The sequence below is a fragment of the Schistocerca serialis genome, chromosome 2 (genome assembly GCF_023864345.2).
Source record: "Schistocerca serialis cubense isolate TAMUIC-IGC-003099 chromosome 2, iqSchSeri2.2, whole genome shotgun sequence".
NCBI classification, from domain to species: domain Eukaryota; kingdom Metazoa; phylum Arthropoda; class Insecta; order Orthoptera; family Acrididae; genus Schistocerca; species Schistocerca serialis.
Genome location: NC_064639.1, coordinates 1,057,509,893 through 1,057,535,438, shown reverse-complemented (window position 1 = coordinate 1,057,535,438; position 25,546 = coordinate 1,057,509,893).

The window sequence follows — 25,546 nt, the reverse complement described above, 5'->3', positions numbered from 1 at the left end:
CTTAATAAATGACGACACAGCTGCAAATTTAAATCTGCAATTCTCAGTGACAGACAAAAACTATAATAACGAGTTGAGTCAGGGTGCAAGTACAGACACATTAATGTAGAACCTGACGAATCCTCAGAATCTAAGTGTGAAGTACTGTCACACTTAAAGAATACTTACCAGGCTCTAAAATCCAAATTAAACACGATTACATAGATGTGTGACGAGGAGACGAACTTAAAGGAAGTAGTAAGGTGCGAAAATGAGGATTTAAAATCTAGATTGGTTACTGTAGAAGCTGGTCTTAGAAGCAGCGAGACTATAGTAGAACATTTTAAGAAGGGGGAGTACTTCTCCCCAAACTCTCGATGAAGACCATCAACTATGGATGTCCATAAACATCCGGTTGTGACAGAACAAACACACATACATCAGTTAAATTACGAAGTAATTGAGGACATATTAATGGAGGGAGCCGAAGACGAGAGTACTTCAGAGATAAGTCTGATACTTCGTGTAACATCAAGGGTATTCTTGTTAACGCAACAGTAGATAGTGGGAGTGAGTTAACAGCGATATCAGAGACGTTATTCAATCGTTGCAATAGTAACAATGACTTATTAAAACAGAATAAAGATCCAGACGTGTTAAAGGTCGAACATAAGCGGAAAGTCAAGAACTCGGTTGACATTCGTCAGCATTATTTGCTGAAGAATGACGTGCTGTTCTACAAACACATTGGATAGGAATTCTTGCAGGGGTCATATGGTACTTAGCCATGAAAATTAAAATATAAATGGATCACAGATGATACAGTAAAAGAATGTAGAGATGTTTCAGGTAGCAGCAGATCTCAAGAGGTAGACAGGACGAGCTACAAACATGTAAATATTCAGATATAGGTACAATAATACTAATCATTTAAATCATTAAAGTAGGTCAGAAAAAAAGAAAACTAACGCCATGATGTGCTAATTAACTAACCTACGTATCATCAAGTCATGCTCATTGAAGAAGTAAAGGAACCGTTATAAAATAAAGTAACTTAGCATGTAGATGATAGTTTTCCTGTAAAGTACTGAAAAAAAACTATTTAAATATTCATTTATTATTCATGTAAATATTCAATGTAAAACTCATTGTAATTTAGATACAGAAACTTGTAAGTAGTAACATTAAACAAAAAGTCATATAACCCAGTGAAACAAAGAAAATACGCAGCGCCAAGTCACGCCATTCGTCTGGGGAAGGAAGATAAGCTGACAACAGAAGCGGAAGGTCGACAGGAGGCTACAGTCTGAGTGTGAGAGTTTACATGATTACACAATACGGCATTCACGACAAACTGGAGACCAAAGAAAGGAACTTACTGACTCACGCTTCACATTGGTGCGGAGACCGAGCCAGGTGTATTTTGCAGAATATTGTTCCACACCTCACCCCAAAAGCGAGAGGATGGGGAAAGCCCAGCAACAAGGAGGGACAAAGGACGTACACCTGCAAGGAAAGCGAAGCGACCCCATTAGCGATGCACAAAAGCAGAGACTAAAACAGCAAACAGTAGCTAACAGTTCCATAGTACCACCACCTGGAAAAAATAACTAGGAATATTTCTCTCAATACCAAATAAGGAAGCTGATAACTGAAAACAGATATATCACTTCCGAAATTATCTATTGAAACTTAACCATATCTCATAACAACATTTCTGGTAATCCTTCCGAATAACTTTCACTGAATAACATACCCTATCCCTCTGCCTCAGAAGCTGCAAGTTCCAAGAAAGAAGACATGAAGACACAGCAAGAAACTAAGAGAAGAAAGGGTCCTAAGATGAGGGTAGAAGACAGCAAGATTTCTTTATAAATCCTATGCCTTAAACCAGTATGAGATTTGGCAGAATCAACAGAAAGCAATATTTAACAAAAGTATGGCAGTTATTCCATACTAACTCTCAAATCAACCAAAGGCGGTCAAACCATCAAACAGAGTATACATAATTGGGACATCAAACTGCAGCAATCGTAGAGGGGCTACACTCATCAACCTCAATGGCAACTACATCAATAAAGGACTATGCCACATGTTGTCACATATTGTATTGGGCAAGTAGTTTGTCGTCAAAACAATGCAATATAGTATTGATCATGTAATGGCATTCGTGATCGAACACTCAGAACTGTAAATGTCTATAATCTTCATCAACACTGTGCAGAGATGGCAACTGCGAAGCAGCATCAACCACCACTGATCGACAGCAGCATCGGAAAGCAAACCCAGCCTAAAGTTTAAAGTGTAAACTGCATAAATAAACAAAGTTATGTGTGTGACAAATTCAATGTAATATTTCAAAGAGTGCAAAAGATAATCACGTCAGGAAGGAGTGGAGAAGTCTGTAAATATTCAATCACACCTGTACCGCTCTGAATTTGTACTTTATGTGTTTCATTTGTATTCTATAATAAGATTTGTAAATTCTTAAAGTATATTCATGAAAGTACCATGTTTCATATTTTGTATTTCATGTGTAAATTTGCAAATGTCCATTTAGTCTAAAGATATGCCAATAAGAATTCGTGTATTGTAGATATTTTGGAAATGTGTTTTTAATGATAAATAATGTGAATGAATATAAAGTTTGTGTTATGCAAAAAATATTAACTATTTTAAATATGATAACAATTCAATATTGATGTCATATATATACATTGAGAATAGAGATAAGAGAAATAAAGGCTTCCTTAACTTCACTAATCTTTCACAATCATCAATATCATGAATGTTTGAGAATTGTTGAGTGCTTGAAGTTATTGTAAAGATAGAATCTAAAAAGTGGATGAACCATTTTAATAGAAGTTCACCCAAAGTACTAGAAAAAAATGTTGTAAGATCAGTCAAATAGCCGGCCAAAGTGGCCGTGCGGTTAAAGGCGCTGCAGTCTGGAACCGCAAGACCGCTACGGTCGCAGGTCCGAATCCTGCCTCGGGCATGGATGTTTGTGATGTCCTTAGGTTAGTTAGGTTTAACTAGTTCTAAGTTCTAGGGGACTAATGACCTCAGCAGTTGAGTCCCATAGTGCTCAGAGCCATTTGAACCATCAGTCAAATAACACCTATAAAGGACTGTAAAGCCACATAATAATCATCTAAAGCGAGGATACTGTATAAAGCAATACATTTCAAATCGAAGTAGAATGATAAAATGATATTATCTAGCACAAGATAGACAAGTATCTGGACAAGGATTAAAATTAACTAAATTTATAATGTTGCACTGCAATGAGCAATTCCTCAACCATTGACCACAGTGCACAAAATAAATTCGGAAGGGATGGCACGTGTAAGGCACCCGGATTTTATGGACCTTACATGAGCTTCATCCATAATGATAGTATGATGCGGTATAAGATTCTCAGAAAATAATAATCATATTATCTCAACAAAAGGCAATTGCAGTTATATCATATACCAAAAACTAACAAAACAGTATCTACCAATTTATGTACAGGTGCATGAATAAACAAGTTAAAGTGAAACACATTTTGGAGATGAACCAAGCAGGTGGTTAATGGCATTCGAAAACCCCACTTAACAAGAGAACAGTGAGCTTCAGCACAGAAAGAGATAAGGCCAGAACCAATATATTACTCCTTTTAATATACATATAGCTGGGACCCAAGGTAAGTGGCTGGATGGCCTTAACAAGGCTAGGCTGCAACCTGGCAAGAAAAATAAAATTCACCTCTAATGAGACGGCGTTTGGCTGAATCCATACTGGGCAATGCAGATGCGACACGATGGGGTGATACCCATTATATAAAAGCATTTCGAGAACTAAAATTTTTAGGTATTCCTCGTCTCGCGGCAGACTGCACAAGTGTGTGGAAAATAGCGAGGTTATTGAGAGCTTTGCTTTCTGCAAAGTGTGGACAATACACTTGAGGTATCATGGCGACAGATAGCAAAGAGGTAGTTAATTATTACTGCGGAAATTTTTATAGGGAAAGAGGTCGCTCCAGCCATTATTTCAACTACGGAAAAACTAACATATTACAGAACGCAGGAAGGTTGAGACTGAGTAAATTCAGAGTAGGGAATTAGCGTTTCAGATCCAGCATGGAGACAATGCCGTTGCAGATGCTGCTTGGTGAAGTACCATCACACACTAGGCCACAGTAAATGCTGAGCCGAGATGAGGCTCACTCCAAACTGCGTCCACTTTGACCATTGAATATCAACAGCTAGGATACTAACTTACTGTCACATTGAGTACATGAGAATTTTTTTATTGGTTTCAAAAGTAAATTTATTCTCCATCAACTCAGTGCATTGACCAGCTATGAATTGTAGATGTAAATCAGCTAATGAAGATTTTAATCATTCTTTCCAGTGATAACAAATTGTTAATATGTAGAGATAACGATTTTAATCATCATCAATTCAATATGTCCAAGAGTTAAATACTTTGTTATTGAGTGTCAAAAGTAATTGATCATATTATGTATCACTTGACCCCTGAAGGCACAGCTGATAAATTATATGTAGAATGAAAAAGGGAATAGCGGTTTTGTGTTTCTAGAATAGACCCTAACTTTCACTTTTGTTAATTCATACATTCTAGTTATCTGACAGCAGTATTTCTAATGAATTTTGGTACGATTTGCACCTGATATTAGCTTCCTTACAGGTCCAGGTTCATATTTATATGGAATGTCTGTTTAACACCCTGGGCTTGAGAAGACAGTTCAGATGTTTTGTCCATTTGTGCGCTAAGTGGTAAGCTAAGTTTGCACACATCAGTCCACTCGCAGTGCAGATAGAAAGTGTGGGCATTCTCACACCAGGTGGAACCCAAATTATATAAATAGTCTTCTGTCGTGTGCATAAAGACAGAGATGTTATGTGCAGACCAAAGAGTCCAACCAAAGCAATAAATTATTTTCTGTGAGTGGTAAAAAGACGTTTTGGATGTAATATTGAACATTGTTCTGTCATATTTTTCCAGATTTTTGGTCCCCATTTGCCTTGATGTTCCTGAACACAGATATAAGTCTGTGGAAGCAGTAACCTCCTGATACTTATCACTGCGAATTTGTCGTAGCGTTCATCGATCGCTCAAGAAATTGTCATTTTTGTGCTAAACGTGAAAAAGAGTGGTATGCTTGAAGCTAGATTGACAGACTTTATGCGCAGCATTTTAGGGGATAACAAGAAGCTAATATTACCTATTAATGACATATTACCTATAAACCAGAAAATATAAACGCATCTACAGTACAATCAATAGATATTGCTCTTAAAGAAATGAGAAACTACGAAACAAGTGCTGTAAATGAAGTGTTTGCCGAAATGTGGAAGTATGCTGGTAAAGCAACTTAGACACATTTACATATTACTTTACAAAAAAACTAGACAACAGAAAAATTCCCAGAAGAATGGACCACAGCTATAATTAACACACTTCATACGAAAGGAGGCAAAAGTGATCCAGAAAACTAAAGAAAAATTTCGCTCTTGGACTGTAACTACAAGATTTTTCCAATATTTTACACAATAAGATCAAAGAACAACTGGTCAAGGAACAGGGGGAATACCAAGGAGGCTTCGGACCTTGGAGAAGCTGTTCTGAACAAATAATTGCTCTGAAATTAATCATGGCTTATTACTGTAAACCAAACAAGCCTCTCTCAGTTGCATTTATACATTTTACGAAAGCATATGATTCTGCCCACAGACCCTCACTTTTAAAAATTTCGAACTCCACCAAAAATTTATTAAACTGATAGAACTTACCTTAACAAATACAAATTCGGAAATTAATTTCAGAGGGGAACTTTCTGAATCATTCTCAGTAAAAACTGGTTTAAGACAGGGAGACGGTCCGTCACCCCTTCTTTTTAATTGTACCTTTGAATACATAATGAGGGAATGGTACAAGGACAATTCAAAGCACATTTAGACTGGAAAACAAAAAAGATGACAAAGTTGAATTGTTTAGGATTTGCTGCTGACCTCTATCTTCTCGCCAACAACATTCAAGAAACCAAACAAAAATACAATCAATACAGTAAATAGCCTTGAGTGTTGTTGTTGTCTTCAGTCCTGAGACTGGTTTGATGCAGCTCTCCATGCTACTCTATCCTGTGCAAGCTTCTTCATCTCCCAGTACTTACTGCAACCTACATCCTTCTGAATCTGTTTAGTGTATTCATCTCTTGGTCTCCCTCTACGATTTCTACCCTCCACGCTGCCCTCAAATGCTAAATTTGTGATCCCTTGATGCCTCAGAACATGTCCTACCAACAGGTCCCTTCTTCTTGTCAAGTTGTGCCACAAACTCCTCTTCCCCCCAATTCTATTCAACACCTCCTCATTAGTTATGTGATCTACCCATCTAATCTTCAGCATTCTTCGGTAGCACCACATTTCGAAAGCTTCTATTCTCTTCCTGTCCAAACTATTTATCGTCCATGTTTCACTTCCATACATGGCTACACTCCATACGAATGCTTTCAGAAACGACTTCCTGACACTTAAATCCATACTCGATGTTAACAAATTTCTCTTCTTCAGAAACGCTTTTCTTGCCATTGCCAGTCTACATTTTATATCTTCTCTACTTCGGCCATCATCAGTTATTTTGCTCCCCAAATAGCAAAACTCCTTTACTACTTTTAGTGTCTCATTTCCTAATCGAATTCCCTCAGCATCGCCCGACTTAATTCGACTACATTCCATTATCCTCGTTTTGCTTTTGTTGATGTTCGTCTTATATCCTCCTTTCAAGACACTGTCCATTCTGTTCAACTGCTCTTCCAAGTCCTTTGCTGTCTCTGACAGAATTACAATGTCATCGGCGAACCTCAACGTTTATATTTCTTCTCCATGGACTTTAATACCTACTCCGAATTTTTGTTTTGTTTCCTTTACTGGTTGCTCAATATACAGACTGAATAACATCGGGGACAGACTACAACCCTTTCTCACTCCCTTCCTAACCACTGCTTCCCTTTCATGCCCCTCGACTCTGATAACGGCCATCTGGTTTCTGTACAAATTGTAAATAGTCTTTCGCTCCCTGTATTTTACCCCTTCCACCTTTAGAATTTGAAAGAGAGTATTCCAGCCTTGAGTATTGGCCTTAAAATATCTTTTAAGAAAACAGAAGTAATACTAATGGAAACGCCACTGGTAAAAAAATCTGGAAGTGAGGAACAAGACATAAATTGTTGAATAGATTAAATACTTGAGAGAAACAATCAAACACAGCCTGAACGAGAAACCACCATGGTAGAGTAGAACAAACAAACTTATTAAAACACATCATGACATCAAGAACACATATAACAAAAAATGTCCCTCAACAGCCACAAAACTGAAACACTACAAAACAGTCACACAGCTGCAAATAACATATGCTAGGGAAGCTATATTTAAAACAACCTACACTGCAGCAATAGACAGATTACGAAAAACAGAAAGAAGGGTAGTCAGAACATGTATAAATAAAAAATACCAGACAGCCGGAAATTGGAGAATAGCTTCAGACGAAACAGTTTACAAAGAAATAGAACCAGTGAGAAGTACAATGAATATGAAACGGATCCCTTTCCTAGAACATTTGATGGGGTGGTCCAAATTTCTGCACACACCCGTACCTCTGACACCCCGTAGCACGTCCTCTTCCATTGATGTATGCTTGTCTTCGTCGTGGCATACTATACACAAGTTCATCAAGGTAGTGTTGGTCCAGATTGTCCCACTCCTCAACAGCGAATCGGCGTAGATCTTTCACGGTGGTTGGTGGGTCACGTCGTCCATAAACAGCCCTTCTCAATCCATCCCAGGGATGTACGGTAGAGTTTATGTCTGGAGAACATGTTGGCCACTCTAGTCGAGCGATGTCGTTATCCTGAAGGAAGTCATTCACAAGACTTGCACGATGAGGGTGCGAATTGTCCTCCATGAAGACGAATGCCTCGCCAATAAGCTGCCATTATGGTTGCATTATCGGTCCGAGGATGCCATTGACGTATCATACAGCCTTTACGGCGCCTTCCATGACCACCAGCGGCGTACATCGGCCCCAAATAATGCCACCCCAAAACATTAGGGAACCTCCACCTTTCTCCACTCACTGGACAGTGTGTCTAAGGCGTTCAGCCTGACCGGGTTGCCTCCAAGCATGTTTCCGATAACTGACTGGTTGAAGGCATATGCGACGCTCATCGGTGAAGAAAACGTGATGCCAATCCTGAGCGGTCCATTCGGTATGTTGTTGGGCCCATCTGTAGCGCACTGTATGGTGTCATGGTTGCAAAGAGGGACCTCGCCATGGACGTCGGGAGTGGAATAGCGCACCATGCAGCCTGTTGAGCACATTTTGAGTCGTAACACGACGTCTTAAGGCTGCACGAAAATCATTATTCAACATGGTAGCGTTGCTGTCAGTGTTCGTCCCAGCCATAATCCGTAGTTAACCGTCATCCACTGCAGTAATAGCCCTTGTGCGGTCTGAGCGAAGCATGTCATCAACAGTTCCTGTCTCTCCTTCATGAACGGAACAACATCACTTTGGTTCACTTCGAGACGCCAGGACACTTCCCTCGTTGAGAGCCCTTTCTGGCACAAAGTAACAATTCGGACGAGATCGAACAGCGGTATTGAACGTCTAGGCACAGCTGAGCTATAGACAACAAGAGCCGTGTACCTCCTTCCTGGTGGAATGACTGGAACTGATCAGCTGTCGGACCCCCTCCGTCTAATAGGCCCGCTCATGCATGGTTGTTTAGATCTTTGGGCGGGTTAGTGGCATCTCTGAACAGTCAAAAGGACTGTGTCTGTGATACAATATCCACAGTCAATGTCTACCTTCAGGAGTTCTGGGAACCGGGGTGATGCAAAACCTTTTTTGATGTGTTTATTTTACGTGCAGTTGTAGGCTACATAACACGATGCCAGCCTAGTTTTCCGGCCAGAGAGGCTTCGAAGAAATTCGCTGACACTTTGCAAGTTCCTGTTGAGAAGGCGGTCCGTATATGATGACCAGTAAAGTACTGTACACCGTGATAAACTCTACCGTGGGAAAATCTCAGACGTATTTTCAAGCCAGTTCTTTTTTGTCTTATTTTGTCATTCATTTGATTTATAAGATAATTTTTATTTTGACTGGAGTAACAGTCACGGTAAATTTCTTGAATGATGCTGCCGCCATTTCACTGTAACAATTTTTTATTGTTGCACGATTCTTATTTCGGTCTTAGGCCAACTTCCAGTACAAAAACTTATTTATCTGTCAAAAAACATCAGCCTGATATGAAATAAAAGCCCTTGTCAAAAAAGAATATTTGGTCATATAGACTTCTGGACCATTCACCGTTCCTCGTTTTTATGGTTCAAATGGCTCTGAGCACTATGGGACTCAACTTCTGAGGTCATCAATCCCCTAGAACTTAGAACTACTTAAACCTAACTAACCTAAGGACATCACACACATCCATGCCCGAGGCAGAACTCGAACCTGCGACCGTAGCGGTCGCTCGGTTCCAGACTGTAGCGCCTAGAACCGCACGGCCACTTTCATTTGATGATATAGACTACTTACGTTTGTCCACTCAAAAACTACAATTTTGTGTGTATGCGTGTGTGTGTCAATGTTTGTGAAGCAAAGAACGACAGAATTTTTCAAAGTAGAACTTTCGTAATCAGAAAACTAATTACATTTTATGCTACCAGTTATCCAAAGTCATTGTTCGCATCCATAGCCCATGCCAAAATATGAGTTCTCATTTTTACTTATTGAGATTTGTTGTGAAGCAAGTATGCTTCGCCATTTTAAAAAAGAGAGCATATTGCACCACGCGTATCTCAGGAGTTAGTTGCAGTTCAGCAAATGCGACGCGCTTTCAAGATAAGAGCAGTGTGACCGTCTTTCCACTACGCAACAGCTAAGCTACAATTAAATACTGAAAAAAGGGAACACTGAGTTTTTCCAGGACCCATTTATCAGTTTTACAGTTCAATGATTCACGGTGCTGAATTCAGACAATATTACAACAATATGGGAAATGTTAGTCGGCCTTAATGCAAAACACTTTTTCTTACACTTATTTATTCTCCAAACTAATTTCAGCGAGAAATATCGCCTTCATCGACGAGTTCCTTAAATCTAAAACACGCAGAAAATAGCATAGTTGTAAAACACAGTAGCACGTATTACGTTTGTATTGTTTGTTCTTTAAATACAGTTTTATGTGGATATCTTCATATTACCTTATTACTGAACGTTACAGCATGCTTTTCAGAATCGTTGTCGCTGTTTACGGCATATTTTCAGTGCTTTTCCTGTTGACGTTTTTCTCGGCATACATCATGTCATTTGCAACTGTGTGAGCAGCTGTTAGTAAACATATACTGAAACGTGAACTTACGTATGTCAGCATTATACAATTGGGATTGCTGTAGTGTTGTGGATCCGGTTTTGGTGTGTACTAGGCTGTTGCTTAGTCCGCCGTGTGCTCGCATTCGTTCGGCATCTTGCATGTAATTTAATACACAAAAAAAAACTTCTGCACTTCGTTTATGATCAAAAACATTACGCTATTTTGCTGTACGCGTGTGTCACGAGATATGTATCGAATGTTGCGAGAAGGCTATGAAAATTGTAGCGGGAGTTCTGACGACTTCTGCTCCTCATTTATGTCTCTGTGTGTGATGGGGGAGTGGTTCTTTTGCGTGTATGTGCTTTCTGTTCTGTGTCCTGGGTCAGTTCTGTCAGAGTGGTAAGGAGGGTGTTGTTGCAGAGAGTTGTGATTTCGTTTATTACGTTTCTCCCCTCCGCTATGGCCTTCTGCATGTAGTAATTTTCTTCTATCGTTAGTTGTCGGTATACACTGTTGCTCTGTTTCAGGATGTGCAGATCGCTTTCAATATTAGTTGGGTTACAGTTTTCGTTCTTTAGGTGTTCTGCGAAAGTTGAATGTTTGCTGTCACTCTTTAGAGCTCTTGTGCGGCTGTATGCCTCTTTCGGAAATATCTGCTTGTGTTTCCTATGCATTGGGCCTGACAGGAGTTACATGTGAGTTGTATATTCCAGCATTGCTGAATTTGTCTGTGGTTCTTTTGTCTGGTCGTAGCCTTTTTTAAACTGTGTTGTTTGTTCTGAATGTTACTGGCATTCCTTGCTTTTTCAAGATGTTCCCACTTCTATGTGATATTTCATTATAGCAGGGTGTACTATCTGTCTCTTTTTTCTAATGTCGTGTGGTCTGCTGTGCTGTCTGCGTGTTGTGTCTCTGGGTTTTCTTATCCGTTGGTTGTGCTCTTGAATGGGTGGCCGCTATTCTTATGTTTCATTTTTACCTTGTTGTTAAGGTTGTTTATTATTTCTGTTTTGTAGTCGGTTTCAACAGCATTATATTACTCCTGCTCATACATTAAGAATAATTGCAGAATGTGGTGTCACACAACGTGGCACTGCACAAAACTGGCCCTAAAAGCATAGGAACATACGGAACATACACGACACAGATCTGTAAGTCCACGGTATTGGTGATAAGTGGAGAAAACCGTCCCGAAACACATGTGCCACAAAACGCCAGTTTCCTGCGCATGTACCCCGGCATCAATATGGGATATGATCACCATGCACACGTACGCAGGCCGCACAACGGGTTGGCATACTCTGGATCAGGTGTTCGAGCAGCTGCTGGGGTGCAGCCTCCCATTCTCGCACCAGTGCCAGTATGAGCTCCTGAAGTGTCGTAGGGGTTTGAAGACGTGCAGCGATACGTCGACCGAGAGCATCCCAGACGTGCCCGATGGGGTTTAGGTCTAGAGAACAGGCAGGCCACTGCATTCGCCTGATATCTTTTGTCTCAAGGTGCTCCTCCACGATGGCAGCTCGCCGGGGCCGTGCGTTATCATCCATCAGGAGGAAGGTGGGACTCACTGTACCCCTGAAAAGGCGGACATATTGGGGCAAAATGACGTCCCGATACACGTAACCTGTTACAGTTCCTCTGCCAAAGACATGCAGGGGTGTACATGCACCAATCATAGTCCCACCCCACACCATCAAACCTCGGTACAGGTCCCTTTCAAGGACATTAAGGGGTTGTTATCTGGTTTCTGCTTCACGTCAGATGAAAATCCGATGAGAATCACTGTTCAGACTATACCTGGACTCGTCTGTGAACATAACCTGGGACCACTGTTCCAATGACCATGTATTGTGTTCTTGACACCAGGCTTTATGGGCTCTCCTGTGACCAGTGGTCAGTGGAAATGCACCTTGCAGGTCTCCGGGCGAATAAACCATGTCTGTTCAGTCGTCTGTAGACGTGTGTCTGGAGACACTGTTCCAGTGGCTGTGGTAAGGTCCCGTGCAAGGCTACCTGCAACACTCCGTGGCCGTCTGCGAGCACTGATGGTGCGATATCGGTCTTCTTGTGTTGTTGCACACTGTGGACGTCCCGTACTGTAGCTCCTGGACGCGTTTCCTGTCTGCTGGAATCGTTGCCATAATCTTGAGATCACAATTTGTGGCACACGGGAGGCCTGAGCTACGACATGCTGTGTTTTACTAGCCTCCAGTCGTCCTAGTATTCTACATAAGTCATCAATATGTGCTCTTTGCGCCATTTTCAACACACAGTCACCATTAGAACGTTTGCAAACGTCTGCACACTTTCTCGCTGCACCGTACTCTGACATGCACCAACACACATCTGCATATGTGGACTGCTGCCAGCGCCACCGTGCGACGGTCGCAGGTCAAATGCACCTCATGATCATACCCCGAGGTGATTTAAACCCGCAAACTGCCCATCAGAGTGTTGTTTCGCCATGTATCAGCATTATCCTTAATTTATGAGCATGAGTGTATTTAGTTCCTGTGTGTAGTTTTCTGTTTTAAGGGGCGTTCTGCTTATCCTGTGGAGCATGTATGTGAAACTGGCATATTTATGCAGTTTCGAGTGGTTGGATTAGCTATCGGTAACAGTGATTGTAGATGTCAGTTTTCTGTAGATGGGAAATTCATCTTGGTGACTGTTTCTTGTGATTGTAAGATCCAGTAAATTTAGTTTCTTGTTTTTTCCTGTTTCAATTATGAAGGTAGTATGAAAGTATTCACAAAAATGTTTAAAAAGCAAGCAGTACAAATGTAGTAATGTGTTACAGCGTTTTATAATTATGCTATTTTCTGTGTGTTTTATATTTAAAAAATCCACTGACGACGGCGATATTTGTCGCTGAAACTAGTTTGGGGATTAAATAAGTAAATAAATAAATAAAGTGTATGGCATCAAAGCGGACTCACAATTCAAAAAATGGTTCAAATGGCTTTGAGCACTATGGGACTTAACATCTGTGGTCATCAGTCCCCTAGAACTTAGAACTACTTAAACCTAACTAACCTAAGGACATCACACACATCCATGCCCGAGGCAGGATTCGAACCTGCGACCGTAGCAGTCGCGCGGTTCCGGACTGCGCGCCTAGTACCGCTAAACCACCGCGGCCGGCGGACTCACAATTCCCATATTGTTGTTTTTCTATGCAAACATGGACCAAATGGAAGAATTCCAAGATAAAGTTATCAGACAGTATTCTTACCATTACGAATGGTAAGATGGGCACTTTCAAGTTACTTCATCGCATTCAGATTTTGCAATATATTCTCGCAGTCGAATTCTTATGTTCAAAGTTCATGAACTCTTTTGTCAGGAGGTCTCGGAATTCTCTTAATCGGCTGCAGTCATGAAAGTATGATAAATATCGTACTACAGATGGTGTCGGTGTGGTTCTGATGTAAGTACCTTAGTTTGACGTGTCGTGATAAAAGTTTGAATCGGTTAAGCGAAGGTCAAGTATCGACTTCATCAACTGATTTATAAACCACTTCATTCCTAGGTGGAGTATATTTGTTATAGTTTCCTCTGAACTGAACTTGACGTTTATACATAGACTTTTAAGCAGTCATTCCACTTTAGGCCACTCTGGGTGGTTACTTCCAATTATGACTGTTAGTTTCCAGTGATTTATCACCATATTGTGATCGCAGAGTACAGGATTTCTTGACTTACTTAGGCACAGCCCATTACATTTACCAGCAACCAGGTCCAATTCCCGCTTACGGGCGTTGATAAATGTCAACCGGGACAGTTGAAAATGTGTTCCGCGAGCGGGACTCGAACCCAGGATGTCCTGCTTACATGGCAGACACGTCTGAAAGAATATATACCATTTTCATATAGACAAGACTTACCGACCAATGATCTTCAAATGTGCGTGAATTCCTAAGGGATCAAACTGTATAGGTCATTGGTCCCTAGACTTACACACTACCTAAGCTAAGTTAAACTAACTTATATTAAGAACAACACACACACCCATGCCCGAGGGAGGACTCGAACCTCGGCGGGAGTGGCCGCGCAGCCCGTGACAGAACGCCTCAAACCGCGCGGCCAATGATCTTCTTCAGTGCGGATGCACTCACATTGCCCGAACTCTTACGGGAATCGGTAGATTGACTGCAGCGAGTAATGATGGTCACTACAAATGTAGTGTGTGGACATTAAGTTGGAAGTGTGGGTATCACGGGGAGCATGCCAGAGGTAAGTCCCTGCAGTCGCACTATCTTGTGTGTCCTCTGTGGCTCAATCGGATAGAGCCGGCACGGTAGCTCAGCGTTTTCGGTCAGAGGTTAGTTGTTGCTCTCTGTGATAACAAACTGAGTGAACGGATGAACGATGATTCTGAACAGGTGTCCGCTCCGAACAAATGCAACAAACAATAACGAACAAAATGAGAACAAAAAAAAGTAGAGCGTTTGCCATGTAAGAAGAGGTCCCGGGTTCGAGTCCCGGTTGGGGCACACATTTTCAACCCGTTGATATTTATCAACGCCTGTAAGCAGCTAATGGTGCATATTTCATTGTAATTTCGTACTTAATTATGTACAAAACAAAAAATTCCGCCAAAACAAATCTTCCTTTTGTCAGATAAGTTATGCATCTTATTATTATTAATAATATTGTTATTATTGGCAGTGACTGTAGTTGTATAAACGTGTTGGCAAGCACAACTGCTTTACGGTAGATTCTATTAATTTCACACTATCAAATTTCTCTGAAGCCAAAAATTTATTATCATCCAGAATGTATGCTCAAGAGCAGCCACTGGTTTTATTGTAATTTCATTCTTCGAGAGTTGCAAGATCAGCAATAGTATCTGTTCTTTCGGACATGTCTGAAAGAGCAAATACAATCTCCATATAATTAGGTACAAATTAGGGCAATAACGAAATATTGTGTAAGAATTCAAAACTCTTGACTCCGCATTTTTGTGTAACTGGGAGCCTTCGTACTTTTCCATTTTTTTTTTTTAGGACAAATGTACAAAATCCCTAACACATGTGTCAGTTCGCGAATGTACTTCCAGATATTCGTGTGCTGCACCCACACAACAACTTGTGATAACTGTACACTTCCTTGTTAAATGTTCGCTTGTAGCTACGCTTATTTGATTTCGCCACTCTCTCAATCAAAGGATCTGTTTTTGGATGCCCTAGTTCCTTTGTGGCTAACTGCTCCAGGGAGTTTACTTTTCTGTTCGCAAAAAGAGATTTTCACTCTGCAGTGGAGTGTGCGCCGATATGAAACTTCTGCAAGATTACAGCTGTGTGCCACACTGGGACTCGAACTCTGGACCATTGCCTTTCTCGGGCAATAGCTCTACCGCATTTAAAATAGATTAAACGTAATTCATATTTGCCCTGCACATAAAAGCCGATTACTGTACAGTAAACATCAAATTCCAAACACAAAGTGCAGTTTGTGGAAATAATTGAACTCAATGTCTAGCAACCTGGTCGCCTGCATAGAATACAAATGAGGTGCTGAGATCCATTAGGGCCTAAAACACATCACCGTCGATCCCACATTTAAGTGAATATCAGAGAAACCAGTGATAGAGCTTTTCGTGAATTTTCATACATACAGTGTGGGCCTACAGCAGAGATAAACCTGACTCACCGTAAGAGCAACAGAATTCAGAAGCTTGAATAAATGCTACAATCTTACAATCGATAGTGACGTGCTTTAGGCCCTTATGATTCTCAGCGCTATAAATGGATTACTGTAAGATGAAATTTATAACTTAATATACTCTGAATCATTCAGAAACCTACAAAATAGGTTTTCTATGAGTACAGTTTTAGCTCACGCATATTAACGCCCGATCTAATTTTACTACAGCATACAGTGAGTGAATTAGCGTATCTGAGGAGTGTGCTATCATCTAGCAGGAGCTAGCTGAGTTAATGGGGATAAAAGTCTGGTGCAGTGACGTAAACATCTAGTTGCGTGGCAAGAGGTAGTTGTGCACATTATGAACACTGCACGTTATTTATCAAATCCGTATTTATTTCGCACGTAAGGCAATTACCTCATGCGAGTTGCACATGCACAAAAGCTCCTTACAACGTGCACAACTGAAGCTGTGCTCGCGACCCTGATGCCAAGTTTCTCGTAAATTAGAGGAGCAGTATGTTTCAGACTGCTACATCTATGTTAGGTTTATCAGCAATCAGAGGAAAATAACCAATAAATTCGCAAGGCGTCGAAAGCTATGGTGTTCACACGCTCTTATGCTCTTACACAGCAGCCGCCACTGAATAACACATCTACAGCCCTCTGCCATGCCCTGTCCTGCTTTTATCACCTAGTGCTTCTGCAGAGCTGTGGGTCTCTGTCAGTGTAGAGGTTGTAACCTGGCAAGACGGTGCAAGCCACACAGCATGGGGCAGCAGGTCATACTTTAGTGGCTTGGCCCTTTGTCTCTGTTAAGCAACTTCAACACCTTGGAGAGCGTGTTGCTGACTCTGCCCACAAAGCCTACAGGCGACATCACGGTGTGTGCTCTGCGAGTGTAATGGCACGAGTGCCAACTTTTACGCAAATAAAAAAAAAAAACACAAGTGTATATCTCTCCCATTTCCTGTATTACACTACAATCACACGGCAGTGACATTTATTTGAAAACCAAATACACTGCACCAGTGAGTTATACAGTTTTAAAACTAGGTCAGTTGGTTTAGTTTTCACAATTATAGGTTGGAACGTACAGCTTCCCGTCATTTGAAACTTAGCATAAGTAGAATTCCTTAATTACCCACTGTTTCTATGAGAATGTAAAAGAATTGTGATGTGTTTAAACTATTAAATAAATCTCAATTAATGCTAAAAGCGCACTTTTAACGTCAGTGCAACAGCTGAATATTTTTCTTTATGTAAATAGATAGTTGCTTCTTCATATCTGACGGTAGTGATTGTAAAGCGTAGCAGACAATTGTTTGAAGACATAAAACCAATGGGCATTGCATTTTATACATAGCACAGCACCTGAATGGCGTTCAAGCATGGCTTTTAACGTTATAGAGATATACGTTACATTATTCTTATAGTGTGGAGTCACAGGTATGCTCTTGTGCTGCTCCACACAACACGTTACACGGTCGTGACCTTCCACCCGTGCTGTAGCGTTCTCGCTTCCCACGCTCGGGTTCCCGGGTTCGATTCCCGGCGGGGTCAGGGATTTTCTCTGCCTCGTGATGGCTGGGTGTTGTGTGCCGTCCTTAGGTTAGTTAGGTTTAAGTAGTTCTAAGTTCTAGGGGACTGCTGACCATAGATGTTAAGTCTCATAGTGCTCAGAGCCCTTTGAACAATTTTGAACCAACCTTCCACCATCTTGGGTCCGTCATGTCTGGTTATGACATCATAGTGTTGTCCATATTGATAAATATAGTACCTGGTATCCATGCAGGTTGCACTCACATGCCACAGACAACAGGAGGAAGTCCCATACCACGTTTTTGGATTTCCTGCCATTTATGTATCACCCAATTGGCCTACAGGAATAGGGAGAAGGGGCGAAGAGAGGGTATCACCTTGAAAGTGGCAGAGGGGGGTAGGAGGGGTGTAAGGTGTCAGGCAAATCCAACACCTTCCATGAAAACCCTGACATGATAAGCAAATCCAGTAGTACGTCACATAGCTCCGAATAAATAGTGACATTAAATTAACCAAAGTAATACGAGTAACGAGTGAGCAAATGGAATACCACATACTAACACAAGAATGCCTAAATGCATGTCATACCTTCCCACCGTGAGACAGACGCAGTTCCGAGGGGAGAAGCGAGAACAGAAGCCGAGAGCAGAACCGCGCTAAGCTGAAGGCCCTACGATAATTGACGGACACCCACGGTGCCAGCTAACCGCTAGGACCACACCCCAGCCCATGTTAAAAGATAGAGCCCTCCAGAAGAACAGTATAGATCTTACGGTAACACTAAAAGGACCACACCAGCTGCAAGTTTTAGCGTGAGACTTTTTCGCGTCTCTGTTACGTTGCAAACTTTAAAAACATTGCCCCACCACGAAAAGTATAACGTTTCTCATTGGATGGACAGAATTTTTGTAGGCGGAGCTTAAGGTTAACATTGAGACCCTGATTGGTCAGATGAAAACACAGCCAGATAGTTTTTTTAAACCAACTTCGGTAGATTGTAGTAAGGAGAAGTTAGGAGAGAGTTGCTTTCGAGATGGCGAGGTGAGCGGAGCTGTGCTGCCCGCTGCCCCCTGACGAACACCGACAAGGTAATGAACGCACATGATACCGCATAACAGCGCATAAAGCTTCACTCAGAACTGCAGAAGTCTCATCTGTTACACCCCCTTTTTGCGTAATGCTAGTGTCCATCGTCAATTAAAGCTCATGGTGTTCACATTTGTCACTTGAAGTAAAAATCTGAAACGCGATGATTTTTCTGTTATATAGTTATTGAGAAGCCACATCAGCCACTGTAATTTACGACAAGTTAGATAAGTAATTAAAGATAATTGAGGGTCACTGTAGACCATTTTGATAGTTTTCTCTTTAGTGAAACTTAATTTAAACCTAGATTATAGATGTGATATGGCATAGGTCATCCTTCGATCCATTCTAGAACTTGGAAACCCATTCAGGGAATATTCGTTCACATTTTTGTTGAACACAGTTGGTTTTTACCATCCTGTATTAAAACATTTCCTTTTATCAATAGTGCAATTTATAAACAATGTTTTGTGAGTAGAATAAAATTTCCAATGGTAAACTTAACTGCTTTTTCGACGTTATTTTACCAGCTAACTAAAAATAGGAAAGCCTTGAACCCCTTCCACTAAATTTAGTTAGTATTAAGATTCTTTTACAGGGAGTGCAGTGGAGCTGACGCTGACATCATTAAGTATTTGGTTATATCATCGCTAGTCTCACTGAACTCTTCTGAACTCTACATGTCATGTGTGGTCTGGCGTCTCCTTACCAGCAACAGGTCCCAGGTTCAAACTATTCAATTCCCTAAAAAACACGCTCAGAGCGTCGTTGCACGAAAGTGGTAGGGAGACATGATATAGAACAAACAGACACCACGCAGAATGTTAGAAAATGGCGACCTTGCCAGGATGGTAAAATACCATCATTGAAGGTCGACCACGTGCCTAACTAGGTCAGAAAAATATCCTGTTAAAAAATTTTCGTAATAAAAAAAATTTTTTTAGGCATAAATAGTTGAAAACAGTAGCTGCAGCGATAGATAGTGAGACATTCTAGCAGAGACAATAGCATAATTAAGTTATGAGTTTCAAAAATTGTTAGAATTAAGTTTTCTCCTCAATGCAAGCGCACAGGTGGCGGATACACCGTTGACAAGTTGGTTCTGACCCACCAAGTAAGTGAATGGATTGTCAGTCTTGGGTATAATAAGTCTCAAGTCGTGTGAACAAAAAGTTTATGAAACGCGTGAGATCGTATGGGCGCATATTGACTCGAAGTAGGGTGCGTGAATTGCTTTTAAAACAGAAAATAAGGGATTCGGAAAGATTAGCAATGGCAAATCGAGACCTTGACCGAATTGAGGTAGAGACCCAGCATGAAAATGGACAGAGAATAGCGGACAGTACAACAGACGATGCAGTATCGCGAGAAATAGGACATATAACGCACCATAACGAGGATAATGTACGTCAAGGCCTAGAAAACGTAAGTCAGTATACGACAGAGGAGCAGAGATACAGTCGATGAGGATTCTAACTTGCGTCTTGAATACGTAGAGCCCATAGTACAAGTAATCAGAGCTCCCTCACCACAGAGTACAAGGAATGCGAGCAGAAACTTGTCACAGCACAGTTCAATGCAATCGGTTGCGAACCAACACTTGGGCGAAAACACAGAGCGTAGGACGTCGGAAGAAAACGCAATAGAACCCACCAATCTGGCAGAATTATTACAACAAATTACGGAAACCATGACAAGGCAAAATAAAGACATAGCGAACCAAATTCAAATTCAGAATGCAGAAACCACAAGACAAACGCGTGAGATTAAAGAACAAAACAAAAAAATTCAGTTACACCTAAGTCATATTGAAGACGAGGCAAAAGAATCTCGAGAAGTGTTAGGAAACTTAATAACAGGTCACAATCAATTGAGAACAGACATTGAAAAGGTACAAGCGGACGTACAAACATTGCGTAATGACATTCAGGACGAGATCAAAACATTACGTAAAAACACCCAGGGAGAAGTCAAGAAACTAGAGAAACAGATAAACGAAATTACTAGACAAGCAGCAGGTACAGCGCGTGAAGTTGTTGAAAACTGTGTGTTACACAAACGTATCACAAAAGTAGCGCTGAAAAGATATGATGACCGCATAGTCAAAATAGAAGCGCAAACGAAGCGACAATTTCAGAACTTGCGAACAGAGTTGTTGCAAACCATTGAAGAGCGTAGTGAACAGGATCGAACAAGCACTGAGTCTGTAACCACATCCGTATCTGTAACAGCACCGGAAAAACAAGCAATTAACGAAGACATCATGCACTTGCGATTCCAATCACAGGCGGAAAGTAACATACGTGACAATGGAAAGCCAGGTCGCGAAGAGTACAGTGCAATGCATTCAGCTACACGTTCACAACCGGCGGAAGAAAATTATTGCGTACCACTCCAACGATACTAAGCAAGTGTAGGCGAAAGTTACAGTGGACAATATCCAATGGAACTACCACAACCGGAAACAACGACGGGAGAAATGATCAGAAACAAAAGTGGCGAAGAATCGCGAATTTCATATGGAACTATGACGAAGTACGACAACGAGCATTTCCTCACAGTCAGAAAATTGCAACACTTTCGAGAAGGAAACTCATTACATCCACGAACTTTTATTGATCAGTTCCGAGTAGGATTACCAGAACACTGGACGCTAGCACACCAATTAGACTTTATAAGTGCACACATGTCAGGAACAGTCGTAGAAACCATGCAGAATGTTGCAGCGACATGCCGATCGTACGAAGATTTCAGAGAGAAGTTTCTCTCACGATATTGGTCCAGCGAAGCACAGACCAGAGTGAAGTACGAATTATTACAGAACCCATATTTTGAAAATTCAGGAGAGAAGAGTCCCGTGAAATTTTTCGAATTAATGACAAAGAAAAATCAATGCTTAGATGTACCATACAGTGACGGAGAGTTGATTAAATTATGCGCGATGAAGCTACCATTGAAATACCAGCAATCATTAGTTGGTCGCGGAGGCAATGACGTCAAAGCATTTAAAGGTATTCTAAGGGAACTAGAGTTCATATTTGCAGAAGATGACGCAAGAAAAAGACGAAGCGTACGTGAAAACGAAAGCAAAAAGCAGTGGAATCCACAAGACACAGTACGAAGAAACAATAATTACGAACCATGTGATAACTTCGCACCAAGAAACGACAATAGATTTCAACAAAGAACCGGTTATGGATTTAGAAGAGAATATGGCAATAACTGTAATTCACCCACGAACGGTAACAACTATTACAGAGGGAATAACGACAACCGGAACGGGTACTGGAGAACCGATAGACCAACAAATTATCAACAAAGAAACCACTATCAACAAGCTGAACAAGAAAAGAGAATACAGATAGAAGAGGTGGAGGTAAGACCACCAAACCCCGATAAGCGTTCGAATTGACAGCTAAGCGCCCATGCCAAAGAGAATGACGCACCGACCCAGGACAATTGCAGCACCTTGAACAGAGAGGTAAAATTCTTATCACGAGAAGAGAAGAAGGAAGAAACAAATCCGCAGGGACCAGATGAAAACAAAGACAAGAAAATAACAATATCGTGTTGGGACGAAATTAATTGGGAGAATACTGATGAGGAAGATGAATTACCAGAGGCATGCACAACGAATGTAGGAGGAAAGGACGAAGTAATGAGCATTGCAGAGCTATTTGAGATGGAAGTCAGGGAAAGCGAATTCAATGAGGATAATGTGCAGTCGACTGAAGTTGAAAATCAGTTACAAGTGGGCACACAATCCAACGTATATAATGAAGGAAGTTATGAAGCGATAATTAGAGCATTTAGATGCGATTATGTGGAAGTAGCGACGAAGAAGGAGAAGATAGACGAGGATGAGGAAAAAGTAGAGGATATTGAAGAAAGCGTAAATGAAGGAAGAAATAGAGAAGAGGAAATAAAAGAGAAAGAAGCAGCAGTCGAAGCTTATCCCACAGAAAGTTCGAATTCTCAAGGGAAATTCCTAAAAAGACTCATGTATGATTCAGTGGAGGATTCGTTGATGCAAGAAGAAGAAGAAGAATGGAACCAACCCTTTCAAATTCAACCAATCGAGAAGGCCATGGTAAAGCATATCCCAGTCAATATTGTAATTGATAGCGGAAGTGAACTGACTGCGATCTCAGAAAATTTATTCATGCAGTGTAATGCCAATGAGGAATTGCCAGTTCTGAAAACAAGTAAGATTAAAGTAAGAGGTCCTATTAGAAACAATGCTGCGGAAGTTACGAGACAAACAAGGTTAACTCTTTCATGTCAAGGTCAAAAGATCGAAGCCAACTTCGTGATTATACCTTAACTAACTGTAGATTCGATTATAGGTGCAGATTTTTTAAATGAGAGACGAACGATAATAGGTATGGGGAAAGGTAGCGTAACATTCGGGAATGTCACACTTCTCTTTGAGCAAAAGCTAAAATTAGAAGAAATACCAGTTATAAGCAAACAATTAAGAATGATGCAAGATAAAGAGGATGAAGAATTAGAATGGTATGCACAAAAGGGGGAATCGCCTCAACTCATGTTAGAAGTCCATAAAGAAATCGACGAAAAATTGCAAGAAGTTCAAGGTACTTCGGAACACAGTAAAAGAGAATTAGGGGGTATTTTACGAGATAAAGCAGAGGTATTTTTACCTAAAACTGGCAGTATTAAACACTTTCAGTACAAGTTTGAAGATTAATTTTATTACTGGTAAATAATCAGCACAATATTTCAAGATTATGTTGCAGATAAGATCATCAGGAGAAAGAAGAATGAAGAGATAGAGGAAGGTGGGAAAAAGAAAGTAGTTTCAATAAAAACAAAAACAAAAATAACACAATTGTATCCTAGATTAAGGTGAAGGGATAAAGCGTAGATAGTCTAACAGCATGAAATACTAAAATGCTATACACCACGACACTACACAAAAAATAAAAAACGAATTTGAGGATTCTTTTAGAAGTTAAGACTCAAAATATCTTAGAATTGTAACATGGAAAGGGCGCCGAAATTTGTAAGGCTTTTTAAGAAGATGTAAAACAATGTAGGTACTAGACATATGTTAGATGATTATAAGTAAAACTTTTTGTAAGAACCATTGTAAAAACTCCAACAAAGGCCAGATGCAACGACCCACAATTTGCAACGCGAGAAGTATCAAGAAAGAAAAGGACGTAATTAGCAAGACACGATTCCTACAAGGCAGAAGTGTCGAGAGAAGGGAAAGGACAGCAAGACCAACAGAGGGTAGCTGAAGTGGGCTGTATATCTGCTGAACCACAGGGTGGCAGAACCCTGCTGGGACAGAACACGGAACCACAGAGTGGCGGAACACGGAAGGGACGGGTGCAGGGACTGACAAGCAAACACCGGACTTTCACTGCTCGTAAACCCCGGGACACCCTGACTCAGCAGAGCAAGCAAAAAACGGCCCGACGAGAAGACGGCTTGGGCAAGGCACCACTGGCAAAAAATATGTGTAAAAGTCAGACTACCGCTATTAAACAGCACATTGATGCACAAAACTGAAGAAAACGTCCACAAAGTAGAAATGACATGCCCAAACCATTTATCAAACTGTTACTAGGAGGAGAACTTCAAAGCGACCAGTTATCAATAAATATTTCCATATCCTGCCCAGAGAACAACCATGAAGCAAGTAAGAAGCAGAGAAAAAGCAGGAAGAACAGAAGTTGAAGATTCGCAAGATTGAGACCAAGAAAGAAGATGGGTGAAGAACAGACGACATACCTTCCCAAATCCCTATCCTATTGTAAACTAGTCATCTGCGAAGTATTACAACGAAAAACGACCGCTTTCAGCGACACATAACTATGACTTTCACGCATACAAACCCAGTAAACCATGAGATTCTGCACTCACAGCTCCATTCCATTACAGGACCTCCACAACAGCAACACACACTTGCAAAGCCAACAAGGAACGACGAACGAAGGTGAACATCAAATACTTGCCCACATCCATCTCGCTCAAGTCCACCACCTTCGTGCAAAAAACATTCGCCACCCTCATGCTTAAACATTCATAGGGTTGTGTGAATGTGTGAAATCAAATTATGTGATGTAGGAATTGCGCAAAAGAAATGTGTGAAAAACTAAATAAGTTAAGCACACCAGACAGCTAATAAACTACAGATAAGAGTCATTGACTATGGACTTAAGTAAAAAACAGACTATCGATAAAAATAAGTCACTAGTTCTGAAATGGACAGTATATAAAGAACAAAAGTAAGGCATAATAAACACTAAAACTATATGCCACTTATTTTCTCCCCATAAAAATAAAAGAATAACTATATTTTACTTATTTTCTCCTTATAAAAACAAAGAATAAAAAATTTTCTTGTTGGATGTTTTCCCTTTTTTTAACATTTCTACCATGTGTTAGGATAATATCTCAATATTTGTGTATGTATATTTCTTTGTCAAAGCAATTCTTGGAAATAATTATTATTTGTTAGTGTAACAATGTTGAAATGAGTGTCTAGAAACAAAAACATTATACTTGTACATGATATTTAGAAAATGTGTTAGGAATAGATTTTACTTAATTACTACATCTATAAAAACAATGTTTCTAAGAAAATCGATGTGAAAGACTCCTCACTTTTGATAACAAACTTCTTAAAAAAACAAACTTCACACTTAAATAAAGAAAGAAAATAATAAAAAATAATAATTATAATAGAATAATAATATTCTTCCCTTGTCAATATAAACATATTTTTGATAATAATGTGGAAGAATATAAAAATATAAATTAGTAATACGAACTAGCATAGAACAGAATAACATGGCTGAACAGTAGGCAACAAAATTTAGATAACGGAATAATTTTTGACTGGCTTAGACAACGATTCAATCATTGCCT